The sequence below is a fragment of the Equus caballus genome, chromosome 6 (assembly GCF_041296265.1).
Source record: "Equus caballus isolate H_3958 breed thoroughbred chromosome 6, TB-T2T, whole genome shotgun sequence".
Lineage (NCBI taxonomy): Eukaryota > Metazoa > Chordata > Mammalia > Perissodactyla > Equidae > Equus > Equus caballus.
The window spans coordinates 43267087-43286071 of NC_091689.1; the positions used below are offsets into that span (position 1 = coordinate 43267087).

General features: G+C 41.0%; 1 protein-coding gene and 1 long non-coding RNA gene across 3 annotated transcripts in view; one reads left to right on the plus strand and one right to left on the minus strand.

The window, feature by feature from the left end:
- Positions 1 to 18985, plus strand: part of KDM5A (lysine demethylase 5A) — a 117324-nt gene that overhangs the window by 90672 nt on the left and 7667 nt on the right. The window lies entirely within an intron of this gene.
- Positions 1057 to 17695, minus strand: LOC138924757 (uncharacterized). 2 transcript variants are annotated; one of them, XR_011439926.1, is made up of 5 exons: positions 17556 to 17695; positions 13045 to 13271; positions 9129 to 9410; positions 2590 to 2689; positions 1060 to 2494 (listed from the first exon to the last, which is right to left on the minus strand). It is a non-coding gene; the product is annotated as an uncharacterized lncRNA (long non-coding RNA). The 2 variants fall into 2 exon arrangements; XR_011439925.1 differs by lacking the exon at positions 2590 to 2689 and having other exon boundaries at positions 1057 to 2494.

Below are 18985 nucleotides of genomic sequence, written 5' to 3' on the forward strand. Positions count from 1 at the left end.
TATCCACTTTTTAAAGGAGAAAGTGACAATATGGAGTAGGATTTGAAAATTGTAAATTGCAGAAAAATTAAGCTGTTAAAGTCCCACATATAACCAGGTTCAATAAAGGTTTACATATGAACTAGCTTCATATGTGTGTAGAGTTGATTTTGCAGTAAATCCTTAAGTACACATTTTAAAAAGCAGGCAGTCAATTTGCCTTTTTACCTTTTAGAATCCTCCTTTTTTTTTTTTTTTTTTTTAATTTAAAGCATATCATTGCTTCTTTGGATATGGATGTGCCAAGTGGTATTTACAGCATGAGAAGGAAAGAATGGATGGTAATGTATTTTGGAATTGCAGTCTTCTCTTGGCCTGGGTCATATCCAGTCACCACTATGCAACGAATGATGTGCATCAGGAAAGGACAGGACGGGTTTTTAAAGATGCATCCTGCTTAGTACTTTTGCAGTACTCCAAGATGTCTGAACAGGAATGTCTTTTGTAAACCTCAAGACCCTCTATTGATTATTCCCTTGCATATTTATTTACCTGTTGGTGAGACACAAATATAATATGGACTCTAATTTACCAGGGTTTTTGATGGTGCCTTATGAAAAAGTATAACTTGATTTCTTGTTTTTTGAGCATGTTTTGTGTTTCTTTTGTTTTTTGAAAGAATGCCAGATATGGTTATTTGCATTACATCTAAAAAATAAAAAAAATTGTGTGTGCTCGGGTTCCCGCCACTCCGTCATTTACATTAGTGGCAACTCTAAATGGTAACCATATAAAATAGGTAAATTTTGGCAATGAGTATTGATGATCCTGAAGAAAATTAGTAAGTATACGAGAGCCCCTTTTAACCTGTGCCAGAGCAGTTCCTAATATTGCATTTGCTCTCTATAAAATAAAGAACTGGCCTCAAATAATTGCATAAGTGGTGTGATGAGCATATTACGTTGCTGGGATAGTGTTTTCAGAAAGTGTAAAGTGGAAGAAGTGATTCCTGAAGGTTTTACCTGTCCCTCTGTTTTCAGCAAGAATCCAGCGATGACCAACAGACATTTCCCCACCTTTGATTCTTGAGCGGTTTATTCTTTGCAGTGAATGAGTAATAGCAGGGAAAATGAAGACAGACTTTCCTTTGGCCTCCTAATACTTAAAACTAGTTCAAACTGTAACTTCTTACAAGTAAATAGCCCTTTTTTCTCATTGCCGGAGTTACCAGGTCATGCAGGCATTGCTGAAGATGTTAAGGTTCTGCTTGCAGTGAGATCGGCCTCAAACATGAAGTGTGTGACTGTCACTGTGTGTCTTGGGGAGAACTTAGTGGGAAGAAAGAGGGAAAAATCTGGTTATCTCTTAACCTTGGCAAAGAATTTTCTTGCCAACAAAAAAAAGACACCCAAAATTTCATAAGGTGAGAAATTCTTCTTTTAAAAAATTTTGTGGGAGGCTCCCAGTTTAGATTAAGTATTTCTTGAGGCCTTGGTGGTGTGATTGATACCAATAAATTGAATATCCAGAATCTCTTTATGGAAAGCTTAGCTGTGAATTGGGAAGTCACACATGATATAAGTAGAAAACAATACAATCAAACACTATGTGAATAAACAGAGTGATTTTGGAATTTCTTTTCTCATCTGTTTGCTCTTTAAAGTGTATATCTATTCTACTTTTAATAGGAGGAAAGGAGATTTAATTAATATTTCCATACAGTAAAGTTCCATGAAATTTCTTTACTAGGCAAGGATTTTCTCTAACCTTGTCTTTTGGAGCTAGATTGTGTATCTTGTTAACGGAAAAAAGGGCACCACAGAAACCTTAAGAATGACTTAGTGGTTCTGTCTGGTGATGCCTGTGTTAAGGAACTCTGATGAGTTGCCAGGGGTATAAGGATGAAGTCAGAATTTTCTGTAGTCAAAAAAAAAAAACCTTCAAAAGCCAAGATGAGGACTTTAGGATTACATAAGGTAAAGAAACACTGGATTTAGGAATCAAATAATCTTGAGTTTTAGCTCTATGTATGACCTTATGTTAGCTCTTTTGAGTCTCAGTTTCCTACCGTGTATGGGTTAGTTCGTGTGGACAGGAAGACGTTTAAGTTACAGGCCCTCTCCTTGAGAGAGAGTAAGACATAATGATGATTTTTAAGGATGTTTTTTACTAAAACTTTTATAGAATTTAAAGAGGAAGATAGTAAAAGAATTTTGGACGTGTAGTCCAAATCCCCATTTAATGATAGAAAAATCTATTCATTACTCCCAAAGAGGGAACATACTGGGGCCAGCCCGGTGGTGCAGCAGTTAAGTTCTCACGTTCCACTTTGGCAGCCCGGGGTTCACCGGTTCAGATCCCAGGTGTGGACATGGCACTGCTTGTCAGGCCATCCTGTGGCAGGCGTCCCACGTATAAAGTAGAGGAGGATGGGCATGGATGTTAGCTCAGGGCCAGTCTTCCTCAGCAAAAAAGAGGAGGCTTGGCAGCAGATGTCAGCTCAGGGTTAATCTTCCTTAAAAAAAAAGGAACATACAACCTATATTGAATAGCTATCCTATTTTTAGAAAATGTAAGTATTGGTCACTTAACATCCATATGAGAGCTTACCCATAGTTTTCCCTTCGTTTGGTCTGAATTTTGCAGAGTTCTTTGTGCGCTTATGTATGCTTCAAGACTGGCATCTTGCCATTCTATCTAGTGCCGAACTCTGTGGAGATGGGCAAGGATATCAGACATTTTGACATACCTAACTATGCCAGTCCCTCCTGAATTGGTACCTGGACCTCGTGAGTAATATTTTTTCCCCCAGTCAAAGTATAGGCCCCTCTTCTCTCCATACTAAGCTGCATTCTGCTGAAACCAATAGGCCATCTGAGCACTGGCAGCATTAGTCTTCCTTCTGGCCTAACCCTGCCATCTTCTATACTTAGGGCTAAACTTTGTTGAGACACAAAACAGATTATCATTAATGTTACTTCTGGAACCCAGAACAATTCAAGCACATTTAAGTCTTGGTCAGTGCCTAGTGCCTATGTTTATTTTGTCATAGAAACTTTGCTCCAGAGTTCCAGTTGGAACATTGAGGCTGGTTTAGTTCACTTTGCTTCTTGTCCCTGTAATTCTTTGTGGCCATCTAAAATAGAAGCCCATCCAGTCATCAGTCGTTTCTCCTCATATTCCTGTGCTGTTACCTGCTATGTTCAATTCATTTTCCCATTCCTGCCCTTCCTGCCAATTCTTTGCATTCTACGAGACACTTGTTTCTATATCCTTTGTACATAAACTTTCCTATTTTTTCATTAACTGGAACCTGGCTCTCCCTCAGCCGTATTTATGTTGGGGCTATTTCAAATGAAGGATGCTCATTTTCTCACTTTACTACTACAAGGTGTGAACTGGTGGATTATAGGGGCTTTTGCCCCTGTATTCCTGATTTTTCTTACCACACTTTGAGGCCTCTGCTATTCAGCTGTACCGTCCATCCTCATCACTGTCATCTCTGGTTACTCTTTTACATTCATTGAGGACTTTGATGGTTCATGGTGTCTCTGCCCCAGCCGTGCCATTATTCTGGGCAATATCGTTGGTCATGGATGACCTTACAGTTTCTGGACCTCCACCTCCAATAATCATTTTCACACCATTTAACAAATCAATTTCAAGGCCATACCTTGTACTCTGTCAAAATTTCTGAAATGTTAAATTCTAGGATCCTGTTCATACTAATTTTTAATATGTTGTCCTTTGATCTCTTCCTCTCAGTATGTTTACTCTTTGACTGCAATTCCTTAGTCACTTTTTTCTTCCGTTCTGTCAGTTCACTCTGGATTCACCCCCTTTCTTCTCCATTTAGCGTAGACTGTGTGGCCCATTGCTCACTCATGATCTGTTGTTTCCCAATCTCTCTGGCCCTGCAGAACCTTGTCCCTGGATCATTTTAGCCATCTGACTCTTGCTCTCATGATCTGCTGAATACTACTGAGTGGCATCACAAATTGACCCAAGTAGGTGGCTCTCAAAGCAGTTCAGCAGCCCGAATGATCCAGCAACCTCTTCAGTTCTTAAAGACTATTTCAGAATTTCGTCTCCCCATCCCACTACCTCTCTACCCTCAGCAGAGGCCTACCTCCTAACACTGAAGAAATTGAAGGTTACTAGGAGAGCTCTAGGCTTTCCTGGTCACCTCTACCAACAACGTCCTCATCTGTCTCAGGAGAGGTGTCTGTTCTCTGGCCAACACTGAATGTGTAGGCAAATGAGCAAGTCAGTGAATCCCATCCCATGTTAACTACTTAGGAGACCTTATTCCATCAGTCACCTCCTCTCTTCTTTATCTTCAGTGTCTCCTCTCTCTCCCTTATTTAGCATATAAGTGTGCTCAAGTCTCTCCTATGTTAATATTCTTCCTTGAACCTATCTCACTTCTGCTCTCTTTTTACCTTCTTTCTTTTGTGGCCAAGCCCCATTTGTTCTCTCTACTTCACTTTCAGTTCATTTCTCAGTCTATTGTAATCTGGATTCTACCCTCAACATTCCACTGAAATTACTCTTACTAAAGTCATCAACTAAATACATATTGCTAAGTCCAGTGGACACATCAATTCTTGACCTCTCTTCAGCATTTGACACTGTTGTCCATTCGCTTTTTAAAACTCCTCCGTTGGCTTCTTGGTCACAATTTTTTCCTAATTTTTCTTCTCTCTAGCTGCTCTTTAATCAGCCTCTTTTCCTGTTTACCCCCTTAAAATGGTGTCGTCAGAGGCTCTTCTCTATATACTCATCCTCAATTGCCAGTTTTATTTATGTTTCCCAAATCAATGTCACCTGCCCATGCTCGCTCTTTGCTCTTTAATCAACCAGTAAACATTTCCACTTGTATTTGTTTTAAAAACTCATTGTGTAAAAGCCCAAACTTGCCTCCTTACCACACTGACACCACTTCCTTTCTAGAATAGCTAGTTGCCCAAGCCAAAATTCTGTGAACCACCTTATATTCTTTCTGCCCACTCACTTCCTGTATGCAATTAGATCACTCAATCCTTTAGATTCACTAGTCTTATCTTTATCTCCATCTCCTCTGTTCCCATTGTGATGCATTAGTTCAAGCCCTTATCACTTTTCACCTAGATTTCTATGCTAGTCTTTAGTCTAGTCGATCTCTAGTTTATATTCCAAATTACTACCAGAATGAACTATCTAAAGAGCCAATCTGGGGCCGGCCCAGTGGTGCAGTGGTTAAGTGGGCACGTTCTGCTTTGGTGGCCTGGGGTTCACCGGTTCAGATCCCAGGTGTGGGCGTGGCACTGTTCATCCAGCCATGCTGTGGCAGGCGTCCTACATAGCAAGTAGAGGAAGATGGGCACGGATGTTAGCTCAGGGCCAGTCTTCCTCAGCAAAAAGAGGAGGATTGGCAGATGTTAGCTCAGGGCTGATCTTCCTCAAAAAAAATTTAAAAACAGCCAGTCTGTTCATTACATTGTCCTATGGAATCTGCCTCTGTTTACCTTTCTAAGCTCCTCTGCTTCCACAGACATCCTCAGTCACTGTGCTCAGACACACAGATTTTCGTTTCCTTATACATGCTAAGCTCTGTCTGGAATGCTCTTCTAGCTCTTTCGTTCTTGAGGTGTCAGTTTAAATGCTGCCTCTTCAGAGGCCTTGTTGTCTTTCACAACAGCTTCTTCTACTCCCTGTGGGACTTTGCAGTATGTGATGTATTTGTTTATGAGTTCTATGAGGGCCGGAACTTTGTTTCCTTTCTCTCTCTCTTCCCAGCAATTAGAACAATACTCTGCGTATAGTAAACAGTCAATAAATAACTTGAATGAATGCTGTTTCATGCCTTTGCTCCTCGCTGTATATTGTCCCTCTCAATTTATTGTTCTCTATGTTTGACTGCCATGCCCTCCTCTACCCTTTTACTACCTTCTCTTTCTTCAAAATTCAGCTCATCCCCAAAACTCTTCTGAGAAGTCTTTCAGGTTACTCATGTCCTCGTAATCTGATTCAGATGTCGTTTCACGGAGCTCTGATAGCATTTAGATTATAAAATAGTCCTCAAAGTGTGGTCTCCAGATCAGCAGCACAGGGGAATTTGTTAGAAATGCAAATTCTTGGGCCCCACCTGAGACATCCTGAATCAGAAACTCTGGGGCGGGGCCAACAACCTGCATTTTAATAAGCCCTCCAGGTGACTGTGATGCATGCTGAAGTTTGAGAACCACCAGACTGTATTCTAGCCACTTCATTTATATCTCCAGAAGCTAGCACAGTACCTCACACAAGATTATTGTAAAGATCTTCCCTACAAAGAACTGAAATCCATCTTCCTGTAGACTCATGTGTCAATCCTGATTCTTTTGAGGATATGAAAAACTAGTTCAACTGCCCTCTGTTTGGCAGCCTTTCAATATTTGACAATAGCCATTATTTGTACCTCCCAAACCCTCATTTCAATCTTCTGATTTAATATTATTCTTTTTCATGTGCTGTGACTTTGAGTCCCTTCAAACTCAAGCTCGTTGAATTTCTCTGAACTAATAGCTTACTTCATATCCATCTTAAATATATATTCAGAGCATCCTTTTAGCTTTCAGGCTGCAATTCTAAAGGTGGAACTATATGTCTGTATAGTCACCCCAACAAGATAGAGTTCACAATGAATATGAATAGTATTCCATTTGTACAGTTGTAGATGTACAGTGGAAACCAAAAGTGGTCTGAAACCCTGAATATTCTCTCTCTCAAAGAGCCTGGTCTTTGTAACATGAAAGTAATTTTGTAAAGTGGTTTCATATAACTGAATTGGTGGTTCTCAGCCCTGGTGGCATGTTAGAATCATCTGGAGAGCTTTAAAAAACCATCCCTACCATTCCCACCCCAGACCAATTGAATCAGAGTATCTCAGAGTAGAGCGCAAGGACCAGTATTTTTTTTTTTAACAGCTTTATTGAGGTGTAATACCACAAAATTCACTCATTTTAATATGAGTCAATGATTTTTAGTAAATTTACAGAATTGTGCAACCATCACCACAATCTAATTTTAGAATGTTCCCATTACCCCAAAAAGAATGTCCGTGCCCATTCGTAGTCACTCCCTGTTTCCACTCCCAACCCCCTGTGGCCATGAATCTACTTATGTCTCTCTAGATTTGCCTTTTCTAGACCAAAGCATTAGGATTTTTTAAAAAGCTTCCAGGTGATGTTCATAATGCAGCCAGAGTTGAGAACCACAGTTCTAAATGCATTATAAAGAATCTTAATGGTTTTTAAGAGCTGTGTATAATTAGGACATCTTGCATATTTTCCAATTTGTGCTTCCCACCTTTGCCAGTGCATGCAACCATCACCAGTATGACAAGATCATTAATTTGGTAATGGAACTTAATAGACCATTCCGTTATTTTACTCTCTATACCTTTTAGTATCATATTCAAAGTTGCCCCCATTTTTTCCCCAAGCTATTTTAAAACATCTCTAGTCTGCTTTTTTCCCTTCAGCTCGTAAATTATCAGCAATGGAAATTATCTCAGGAGCATTCTCCCTGACATAATTTAGTCTCCAGGAATGATCGCAACTTGCTGGTGTTGATCCCATCTATAAAGTTATTTTAAGTGTCTTTCACATTGGTGTTTCTTCACTTGGTGTTTCTTTTCCTTTTTGGTGGGGGTGGGTGGTGAGGAAGGTAGGCCCTGAGCCAACATTCATTGCCAATCCTTCTCTTTTCACTTGAGCAAGATTGTCACTGAGCTAACGTTTGTACCAAGCTTTCTCTATTTTATATGTGAGACACTGCCACAGTACGGCCTGACGAGTGGTGTGCAGGTCTATGCCCAGGATCCAAACCTGGGACTCCTGGGCTGCTGAATTGGAGCACGCAAACTTAACCACTATGCCACTGGGCCATCCCCTCACTTGGTGTTTCTTCCCTAGATGTTTTGCAGTCTGACTAACCTCTCTGCCAAATATAGATTTCTGCTTTATAAATACACTAATATTTCTAAAGCATTTTGGGGAAAATATATTTCTTTTTTTTTTAAATAATACATGGACATTTGTTTAAAAAAATACTAAAAGTAAATAAATAAAAAATCATCCTCCACCAAAAAATGACCACTAAGATTTAACCAAATTTCTTTCAGCTATCCATGCATATTTATTATGCATATATACAAATATGTACACCTTTACATAACTGAGGTCACACTCTATGTACTGCTTTGTAACTTGCTTCTTTTACTTGAGAATGTTTGTATAAGATAATAAATATAGATTTGTATTGTTTTTAATGGCTATATAGTTTTGCATTAAATGGAATCTTAATGATTTTTAAGAGCTATGTATATTGAAGACATTATTTCTTTGTCTTGTGTTGCAAATTTTTGACCACCTTGTTATCAGTCTTTTAACCTTATTTATATATTTTTCTTTATAGAAGTTATTAAATTTTATGATGTAAACTTAACCTCTTTAATTTTTATATTTCCTGGTTTTCTTCATATGCTTAGAATGACCTTCTCCTCTACAGGATAATAAAAATACCTCCATAATTTTGCTTAATACTTTTATAGTTTTATTCTCTATACTAAATCTTTGTTCCATTAATTGGTGTGAGGGATGCTTTTTCTTTAGATTATTCCTCTCTTGACTACATTTGTTAAGTTTCTTACAGCTTACTCATTCACTTTTTTTTTTTTTAAGATTTTATTTTTTCCTTTTTCTCCCCAAAGCCCCCTGGTACATAGTTGTATATTTTCAGTTGTGGGTCCTTCTAGTTGTGGCATGTGGGACGCCGCCTCAGCATGGCTTGATGAGTAGTGCCATGTGCACGCCCAGGATCTGAACCGGGGAGACCCTGGGCCGCCAACTCGGAGGGCACGAACTTAACCACTCGGGGGTCGTCCCCCGCCCCCCGCCCCCCCCCCCCCCCCCCCCCCCCGCGCTGGCCCCTCATTCACTCTTGAAAGTATCTGAGCATCTGCCTTGCATTTCCATGCATGTGTAAATATAGTCATTCCAAAACCTTTCATATGCAAACACAACTTTCCATATGTGTATACATTCAGGATATTCACTGCATTAGTTATCTATTGCTGTGTAACAATATTACCACAAATTTAGCAGCTGAAAAACAACGAACATTACCTCACAATGTCTGTGGATTGGGAATTAGGGCACAGCTTTTCTGGGTCTTCTGCTTCGGGGTCACAACGTGGTGGTCAAGGTGATCTCAGTTGCAGCTTGGCTGGGGAAGAATCTCTCCCAAGCTCGTGTGGTGGTTGTAGCATTTAGTTCCTTGTGTGTTGCCAAACTGAGGGCCTCAGTTTTTTCTTGGCCACCTGCCAGAGGCCATCCTCCATTCCTTGGCTTGTGAGCTTTCCCAGCATGGCCACTTGTTTCTTCAAAGCCAGCAAGGGAAAGGGTCTCCTAGTGAGAGAGATGTTACAATCTTATATAACATAATCATGGACACATACATCATGTCACCTTTGCCATATTCTATTGGTTGGAAGTAAGTCACAGGTCCTGGTCACACTCAAGGGGAGGAGATCACCAAGGGTCTGAACAAGAAGCAGGGACCATGGGGGACCACTTTAGAGACGGTCTGCCAACTCACACAATGTGAGTAGTATGCTGCATCAGATTAAGATTGAAGTGCCTGAGAAAAGGTAACTTCTTCAGGCCTTACAAAATTCACTCTGTCCATGCTTTCCTATTCAAGTTAGATTGAAAAAGAGAAGTGTAATAGCTTTGTTTTTCTATGTTCATGAGAAGGAAAGCAGTGGCTTTTCTCGTTTGGGCTAAACTTTTATCAGACTGCCGCAGTTTGGGGAAATTATAACCACGCTTTGGCCAAAGCTGTCCTGCGTTCAACGGGGCAAATCTTTGCTGCTGCTTAGAGAAATAGAAATCTCCAAATCTCATCAAGTCTATTTCTATGTGACCTGATTTCCTTGATCCTACTGTTCAGTTGTCTTCTGAACACACTCCAAATTGTTCATATCCTTTTTAATGTCTATGCAAAGCATTCTTTTGATCTTTAAATGACAATTCTGGATGAAGGAGTCAGATCTCCCTGAATTTTTTAATTCAGAAGATTTATAGTATGCATAGTTAAGAGTCTTTGCAATTTGTTTTCTCTCTGTACATTTTTTTTTCTTCTGTAGCCTCATGCTTTTGGAGGCTGTCAGGAAAAATTGCTGTATTTTTCCATTCTCAACTTCCATTCACAGATATGGAAATGTGAAGATTCCCTTATCATTGAAATTACTATCTTCTTATCTTTCCCATGCATCCTGAGAATTTCTATTTTGTTTCTAGGGATGGATAAATTGGGAGTTTAGTAAATTGATTTCTTGATACGTAGTAAGCAAGGATAGGAGGCAAGAGAAGAAACTGGAAGCAGAATTGAGAGTTTTAAAGCATCTCACGCTGAGTTTGTAAACTAATGATAATTCCTTTCCAAGGTAATAAGATTGCTATCTCTGCTACTGATGGGCAATTTCCATATATCCACTTGTCTACAGGCTTATTTACACCTCAGCAAGGACATGAGTCAGTGCTGGCTTTGTGTGTTTGTTTTGCAGTTCTTTTCTGGGGTATATTTAATATTCTATTGCTCTAGGTTCTATCGATAATACATGTCTTAGAATTACATAGCCCTAAGATTTCCGTGCATCCTAATGTCAACTTTTCCATGCTTCTGCTGCCAATAGGATAGTGTCTAAACCATCCTAAAAGATGACTAATTATGGGGCCAGCCTGGTGGCACAGAAGTTGAGTGCGCACGTTCTGCTTCAGTGGCCCAGGGTTTGCCGGTTCGGATCCCGGGTGCGGACATGGCACCGTTCATCAAGCCATGCTGTGGCAGGTGTCCCACATATAAAGTAGAGGAAGACGGGCACGGATGTTAGCTCAGGGCCAGTCTTCCTCAGCAAAAAGAGGCGTCTTGGCAGCAGATGTTAGCTCAGGGCTAATCTTCCTCAAAAAAAAAAAAAAGATGGCTCATGCTTGCATGAAAAATGTGTCTGGGAAATATTCTGTATAAATAGCCTAATTCCGTCTTGTTTTTTTTAATATTACTGATTCAGCTACCATTGTACAATAAATATTTGGTTACCGAGCAAGGATTTTTCTGATTTGTGAGATGGCTGTAGTTATGTGGGAGGTATTGGGACTAAGGGAGGTGATGAGTGGATAGGTGGTGAGAGAAGATGTTCTGAGTTTACATGAAATTCCCAGTTCCCAAGATATTCCTCTGCTAAACTATGTTTTTCCAAAGTTGTATCTGCACCCTCTCTGGTTTGCAGAGAGGGAAGGAAAGAGGGAAAATTTGTCTTAATCTAAAGAAGAACAGGGATCCGATAACTAAGGTCGACATGAAGGGAAGGAACAGTAGATAAAAAATAGGGTTAGAATATTTTGATGGAGTTATAGAAGAAGCTAGAATGAAATGTGAAAAATTCTGGTATTAGGACCTATCTAATGGAAATTGAAGTATAAAATGCTCCCCCGCCCTCTTTTCAAGTCATTTCTTTCCACGTGGTCAACAAGCATTGCCTTTATGGCTATAAAGAGCAGCTGAGGTCCAATACCCAAGCAGCTGCAGGCTCTGGTCCAAAGAGCAGACTGTGCAAGAGGCAGCAGGATGGGCAGAGCAGTCATTACTACACGTCAAGCGAAGGCTAGAGATCTACGCAAACCAGAACGGAAGGCATGCCTCAGGACGAAACTCACTTTAGCAGTCCTGCCACAGGGAGAGAGGGAATCCAGACTGCCATGGGAGAAGCATACCTTGGGTACAAAGTAACAGTGGGAAAAGAACGAACAGTGAGTGATCCATGTCACATGGCACAGGGTGAAACCTTACTTGATTATTTCTTTAAAGTAGCAGCATAGATTCCCAGAGCAGAAAGCCAGCAAGGATTCCTCTTGAATTTGTGTTTAAAAAAATGCCCTCAGACTGAAATTACTAAACAGGGTAGTGCTTATGTTCACTTGGGAAGCTTGTTCAGGGGTGGATCTAGGTTTTGTAGGACTTGAAGTTTAGACAGTTGCAGGGGTCCTCTTTATGAAAAATAGTGCAAAATTAGAAATTCAACACTAGATACAGAGGATTGGAAGGCACCTATGCAAGCGAGGGGCTCTGGAACGTAAGCTTTATTAACTTTGCGGTATTTTACCTCTGCTGGGTGAAGCAGAAGAATCTGGGGGAGACCTGAATTCCAATCCTGTGTTACTTAGTTGCTTTGGAATCTCCGGTAATTTACTTCTGTCTGAAGCTGCAGTTTCTTACCTATACAACAGGGATAATGCTAATCTTTCTGGGTTGTCAATAAAGACTAAAGAAGAGAATGGATGTTAAAGTGCCTGGCACAGTGCCATAACCGTTAATATTGGTGACTTATTGTGGTGCTAAGTTTTGGTAGGTATTATAGTTGTTGATGAAGAGGTGAATGCTAATTATTCTGGTCATTACTGTTTAGAGCTCTAATTCTTGGAGACTGAGGAAAATATCTTTAACTCATATAAATGTTCTGAGTGTCTGCTGAGTGGACTGAGTACTCCCAGATGTTTTTCTATGTTCAGAAGACGGCATTGGACTGACTTAAAGATGCCTCCTTTCTAGTGGTGCTCGGTCTGGACTATAATCATTGACTGTCAGAACTGGGAAAATAGTAACTCTTGGAATGACTAGAGTATCCAGGAGAAAGAATTACGGGCAGATCAAGTAAAAGGGGAATGATCAGACTGGCTCCCGTTTTCTCTTGCAGCCTGAGATGAGCTGTGGAAGACTCAGAACTCAAGTGAAACCTAGCGATGACCCAGTCTTGCTCTCCTATTTTACGTATGAAAAACGGAGGCCTAGAAAGGTGAAATGGATTGCCAAGGTTATGTGGTTAATTAGGATCGTATCCAGGACTAGATTTTAGTGTTCTGCCTCCCAGGTTATCCATTTTTTCCATCACACTGAAATTTGCTCTTGCCTCATTCTCCATTTATACCCTTTCTTTTTCGCCTTTATTTTTTTTTTCTCCATTGGTCATCTTGCGGAACTCACCACCGTATTCCAATAGTCACTTCTTTAGGCTTCTGCCTCTTAGTCTGCTGGTCTGTTTGTAGAGTTCTTCAGTTGCTGAATTTCGTGATTGGTGGAAATGAAGAATTCAGTCAGCAAGGCAGAGCCATTGTTGAAGCAAACACGACACTAGCCAGTCAACAGGAATACGGCATGGAGGAATCATGAGGAAATTCTGGACACTCCAGCGTGATAGGGATGTTAAGACCCTGGAGAGCATCCAGAGGAGAGCAATGAAAACAGTGGGTGGGGTAAGAAACACGCACTTTTAGGAAAGATGAAAGGATTTGTGATTATTTATCTTGGAGAGGAAAAGGCTGAGGGTGGCTTTCAAAAACAGTTTCAAATATAAGACCAGCTGTGGTACATCTTCCCTGAGGACAGAATGAGAAATAAGATAGCAGTAAGAGGATTTAGGCTACAGAGGTTTTTGACTTTAGCTGCCCATTAGAGTCATCCAGGGAGCTTTTTTAAAAAAAAAATTCAAGGTCCAAGCCATACTTCAGAGCAATTAAGTATTTAGGGTTGGGAACCAAGTGTTAGTAATTTTTTTAATGTTTCCCCAATGATTTCAATGGGCAACTGAGGTTGAGAACCTAGGCTAAGTGTGAAGATAAAAGCTCCCTAATTGCTAAGGATTATGTGATTTGGGAAAGGACACTGAGTGGGGTGTACCATCTTCCTACTTGGAAATGATTTAAGTATATAATAGACTCTTAGCTTCTTGGGGCATTTAGGCTAGCGTCTGAGACAGGTTTTGATACGGTAGCCTTCTTCAGATGCAGGAGTTCTCAACCCTGCTTGTGCATCAGGATCATGTGTGTGAGAACTAGGATCACATTGTGGAGCTCTAAAAATTTAGAGATATCTGGGCCCCTCCCCAGAGATGAACCAAAATCTCTTACGTGGGGCCCAAACTATAAATGTATATATGTTATATATAATATATATGTATAACTAGCTAGGTAGATATAGGTAGTTATATATAGCTATTGTAGGGGAGGAAGACATTTCCTCTACCCTCTCTGGGTCCTTCTGGCCAGAGAACAAATTAAATTCACGTGAGACAGAATAACAGGAGAAAACTAAACAAAGTTTTATAACATGTATACATGGGAGAGCCTCAGGCAAACTGAGCAACTCGCCAAAATGGCTGAAACTACCACCTTAAATATCATCTTCAGCTGAAGACAAAGGAGGATGTTGGGGGTGGGGGGAGTCAGTTATGGGAGGTTACCAGACAAGTACAGTAAATAAGAGTAAGGTTATTATGCAGATTTAAGTCCTTGCCTTCCACATTGATTAAGAGTTTCTAGAGATAAGGTCATCCCCCCTTCTTCCTGGTACAGAGAGGGAGACACCTTTAAAGATGGAGATTTCCTTTACAATGTAAATGTCTCTTAACAAAGGGTAAGTAAATTCTACTTTTCAGAGTTTCTTTCCTGTCTGCAGTTTTTTAAAAGTAACCAGCCCAAAATATTCCTCATGCCAAAGAGACGTATCTTGGGGTGGCCAATTCTAGCCCCCACACTATCTATACATTTATAGAGCTCTGTAGGTGATTCTGATGCACAGTTTTGGGAATCACTTTCTAGGGGAGGATCACGTACTCGTGATTTCCCAATTTAGCTGCATCACTCATTAACATCCACTCTGTAAAAGGCATTGCAGATTTTTTTTTTTTTGAGGAAGATTAGCCCTGAGCTAACTACTGCCAATCCTCCTCTTTTTGCTGAGGAAGACTGGCCCTGAGCTAACATCCGTGCCCATCTTCCTCTACTTTATACATGGGATGCCTACCACAGCATAGCTTTTGCCAAGCGGTTCCACGTCTGCATCTGGGATCTGAACTGGCGAGCCCTGGGCTGCCGAGAATCAGAACGTGTGCACTTAACTGCTGTGCCACTGCGCCAGCCCTGGCATTGCAGATTTTGACAGCATTAATTTTGCCTTGAAAAGTAGTGTGAGCTGTATACCTGGGAAGAAATGCACAGTCACCTCTACTTCCCTCCTGTCTTAGTACACACTTAGATGCTAACCTGAGGTGGAAGCCTGACACCAATCAATTAGCACCTACTATATGTTCAGCGCTATTGTATTCCTTGACAAGAAGGAAACCTAAGATTTTTTTTCCCCCTTAAGGAGTTCACAAACTCCTGCATTGGAAGCAATTAGAAAACAACACAGAGGGACTGTGAAGTTAAATGGTACGACTGCCCCAGAAGTTCAGTTGAGAGGGAGACCAGCAGGGGCTGAAATTACTGGTGGCAACTTATCGGGAAGTGTGGGATTGCAGCTGAGTCTTGAAGAACAGCTAGGGTTTGAAAAGAGAGTGAGTGAAGGAGGGCATGCCAGCTGAGGCAGAAACGACATAGGCATAGGACATCTTTGGGGGACCTCGAGGAAAAGAGTCTGGAGAGGAGGAATATGTTGGAGAGTAGAGGGAGGTAAAGTGGCAGGGCGGATTGGGCCAGATTGTCATGTGCGGGACCATCAGCCATAATTTAAAAAGTTCTTAATAAAGCAGGTGACTTGCTGAAACAGTGAGATATTAGTGTAAAAGAAGGGTTGCAACACCTTAAAGAGGTCATTCTCTTACAATTCTTTCTTTCCTGGTTGATACAAGGTCCACTAAAACAAGGTTTCCTCCAGACTCCCCATTAATGCTTTGTGATTCTGATTCAGAAAATTTTGCATTTTAATCTTATGGAAGAATTGAGAGGAAAATGGCCCAATGATGTCAATCTGTTCTACAAATTTTTTTTTTTTTTAATGAAGGGAGCAGGAGTAAGATGTAACAAGAAAGAGTGGAGTAAATTGGGATTGAGATTAGTTTGAAGCGTGGAGAATATAGGAAATAGGAAGTGAACACCTGTGGCCAAGGCCTTGAGAGTAAATTTAGGTTTCTTTTTCTCCCAAGAGTCACCACCTTCCATGATCTCAGTGCAGTTCTCTGAGTGTGTGTGGCTATTATGGCTGAGAAAGAGAAAAGATGCCCCTGACAGCCAGAAACTGAACTGACACTATCAATTAGGCCTTGGTATCGCTAGGAGCTAGCTTGGCACAGTTGGGCCTGGTGTTGTCCTGTTGGACATAAACCATTGCACACATCAACATCAGACAAGGCCACTTTGTGATCATGATGGCTCAAGACAGAAAGAAGACCATTCTGTGATCATGTATGACAAAGACAAAAACATCAACATTGTCCAAACCACACAATGACCAAACATTCCCCTATGCTGGCTAACATGAGTGACTGCTGCTTTCTCACCAATTCCAATTTTTAGCTTCACTTCATTTTACCTGCTTTCTAGATGATTCATTAAGAAGTCCGATCATAAAATTATCCCTGCTTCCTAATAGCACCCAATCCAGAGCAAAGCCCTGGTTCCTGAACCCTCCTTAAAATCAGTTAACACACATTGATCTTATAATATACCCTTTCTAACATCCTCTTGCTGAGACACCCCACAATTCTCCTCTGTTGCAATGAGTAGTAAGCCCAACTTGTTTAACAACAGGTGTTTTCCTGGTGCTCTTTAATTGGTGGGCACTGACAGACACAACACAGTTTGAGTGGGGCCTGTCTGGTTTTTTCTTGTTTGAGGGAGCCAGGACAGAGGAGAACCATATAGTTATCACTCCCTTTTAGGTCCCCGCTCCCTCTTTGCACTGAGAATAGTCATCAGCCATGAGGAATGAGATATAGACGGCACCTTGAGTTCCACATCAGTCAGCTAAGTGATGTTTAAAAATGTTTAGGATAAGGGGCCGGCCCGGTGGCGCAGCGGTTAAGTTCGCACGTTCCGCTTCTCGGCGGCCCGGGGTTCGCTGGTCCGGATCCCGGGTGCGGACATGGCACTGCTTGGCAGCCATGCTGTGGTAGGCGTCCCACGTATAAACTAGAGGAAGATGGGCACGGATGTTAGCTCAGAGCCAGGCTTCCTCAGCAAAAAGAGGAGGACTGGCAGTAGTTAGCTGAGGGCTAATCTTCCTCCAAAAAAAAAAAAAAAAAATGTTTAGGATAAAAGACTGTCAACCATTGAAGTTGCTGTTTTTACATGTTGTTGCTCTGCCCAAAACCCTCGCCATAGCTCTGGGCTGTAGTGTCAGGGTGTGGGAGCCGTGCTGAGAATTTCTGCATCCGCTCAGAGCCCCTGATCACTTAATCCACCACGAGCTTCCTGCTGAGACGAGTCACATAGATGTTGCAAACTCTCCTCTCTCTGTACTCTGAGAATCAGACAGGAAATCAGGAAAAAGGGATCAGAAGAAACTGGACACAATTGGAAAAGAACTGCAATTAACTTTCTGGAGTTCAAGAGGAAAGGTATAATTTTCCTTCCTTGACAGGGAGGCCAGAGTAGCGGGGGAGGATTGTAAAACATCGGATAGGGAAGAGAGACTTCTAATTACGTTTTAAAAATATTCTTCAGGTCTGATGAAATTTTCTGTGAAAGCAACATTTTTCTCGTCATTTCCTTACTCACCTCTTTCCTGAGAAAGTTATGTTTAATCCCATGGGCCAGCAATAGCCCAAATAAACCCAGTTCTAGAGTTGTGCTTGTTAGGCTTTTTCTTGTCTTTTTCCCCTCTGGAGTTAAAGCGTGGCATCGTGGTTAGAAAGAATGGACTTTGGAATCCAACAAGCCTGAGTCCAAGTTCTGGCTCTACCCATTTCTGGTTATGTGACCTTAAGCAAGTTGTTTAACTCTCTCTAAGCCTCTGTTTTCTCATCTTTAACGTGGTCATAGTAGCCATCCTTGTTTCACAGGTGTGTTCTGAGGGGGAAGTGAGAGGGTGCCTGTGCAGCACAGTGCCGGCACCGTAACGGTGATGAGTGATGTTATTAGTATGCTTTGTCATAAATTTTATTTCTTTAAGACCTTGAGCTTATGGAATTCAGGCTAATTTTCCTATGCGGAGTCAAACACAGTATAAGAGAAGAGTCATCGAAGTGTTCAGTAGCACCTATGGTTCTTGAATGTAATATCCCCGAGCTTTTCACAGCAGGGTCAAGTACTTGGACTGCAATAACCAGGCGCAAATCATAACCTTTAAATAAAAACTTTTTATTTTAAACTAATTTTAGACTTACAGAAATGTTGCAAAAATAATACAGAGTTTCCATATATCTTTCACCCAGCTTCTCCTAATGTTAACATCTTACATAGCCATGGTGCGTTTGTCAGAACCAGGAAATTAACATTGGTAGAGTACAATTAAACTAAACTAAAGACCTTATTCAGATTTCACCAGTTTTTACATTAATGTCCCTTTTCTTTCTTTTTTTTCTTGAGGAAGGTTAGCCCTGAGCTAACTGCTGACAATCCTCCTCTTTTTGCTGAGGAAGACTGGCCCTGAGCTGATATCCGTGCCCATCTTCCTCTAGTTTATACGTGGGATGCCTACCACAGCATGGCTTTTGCCAAGTGGTGCCACGTCCACACCCAGGATCTGAACCGGCGAACCCTGGGCCGCCAAGAAGCGGAACATGCAAATTTAACCAAGCTGGCCCCTAATGTTCCTTTTGTGTTCTAGCATCCTGGCTAGGATCCTAGCCAGGATCACACATTGGATTTAGTTGCTATTTTCCCTTAGTCTTCTGCAGCCTAAAACAGTTCCTCAGTCTCCTTGTCTTTCACGACTTTCACACTTTTGAAAAGTAGTGATCAGTTATTTTGTCCATCATCTCACATGGTTCATGATGTGGATATTGATAAGTCTTATTGCTGGTGATGTTGACCTTGGTAACGTGGTTAAGGTGGTTTCTGCCTGGTTTTTCTACTGTGAAGTTACTATCTTTCTCTTTGTACGTAATAAATATCTTGGGGGAGATACTTTGAGATTATGTAAACTGTTCTTCCTCAAATTTTCATCCACTAATTTTAGCATTCATTGGTGGATTTGGTTTACAACA